This window comes from Penaeus monodon, chromosome 25, assembly GCF_015228065.2.
Source record: "Penaeus monodon isolate SGIC_2016 chromosome 25, NSTDA_Pmon_1, whole genome shotgun sequence".
Classification (NCBI taxonomy): Eukaryota; Metazoa; Arthropoda; class Malacostraca; order Decapoda; family Penaeidae; genus Penaeus; species Penaeus monodon.
The window spans coordinates 38,960,402-38,961,288 of NC_051410.1; the positions used below are offsets into that span (position 1 = coordinate 38,960,402).

Sequence of the window (887 nt, forward strand, 5' to 3'; positions counted from 1 at the left end):
TTATAAAGAATAAAATCTCACTTTCCCAGAGTATTACAGGTTTTCAGAGCAATTGTGAATATGAGTCTTGTAAATGACAGCTGACATTCCAATAGTTGGGTTTGACATTATCTTTCCCCCCAAAAAACTGACTGTGAATTTGGATATTAATCATAATCAAACACTCATTAGGCACACCAACTACGGCAAGCAGGATGCATCAGGCGCACCAACCAGTCCCCACAGAAGTCACCATTGGACGGGGCTTAACCGAGTTTTATAATACAATATGCAAGTGTGGGGCTCCCTTCCCTGGGGACTAAATTGTGGGACCAGCACCAGCATTTTAATAATATGGCCATTAGCCTCAGAGAGATGAAGTTACCTTACAAACAATTACCAATTACTTTCACTTGTATCATTAGCTATGGAAAACGACAACAGACTAATTGAAATAAATAACTGCATGGTTGGATGAATTACCCATACTTGTGTTTAAAGTACAGATAAGGTGATGTCAACAGAGACATATTCTCCTCTTGCCCATATGGTGCCTTACACACCGATATTGCTCCAAACCAAAAACGTAACACTAAAATGCTGAGACGGCCCGGTACCCTCAATTACCCTCCCCCAAATATAGCATGGAAGATCCTAAAAAAATATATATATAAACTCCCATGCCAAGATATCGACGAATCTCACTTAAATCACAGACAAAATACGCCCCCAATGAACTGTAAAAATAGAGAAAAAAAAAGGGAGATCCATATTACCTCAGAAATCTCTCTCTCAAGTTGTCTCCTTCTCTCCGCCTCTCATCTCCCGGCCTAAGGCGACGTAATTCACGAGACAAACCGGTTTCCTTTTCCTCTCGTGAGGTGAGAAGCTGGGAGGCTTTTTCGCAA

The 887-nt window shown here is 41.0% G+C and overlaps 1 protein-coding gene across 1 annotated transcript in view; it reads right to left on the bottom strand.

Moving 5' to 3' along the window:
- The window catches only part of LOC119589240 (dolichyl-phosphate beta-glucosyltransferase-like), a 6,644-nt gene extending 5,757 nt beyond the window's left edge, over window positions 1–887 (bottom strand). Inside the window, exon 1 of the mRNA XM_037937852.1 lies at window positions 756–887. The gene's annotated coding sequence lies outside the window, so the exon portion shown is untranslated. The remainder of the gene's footprint in view (window positions 1–755) is intronic.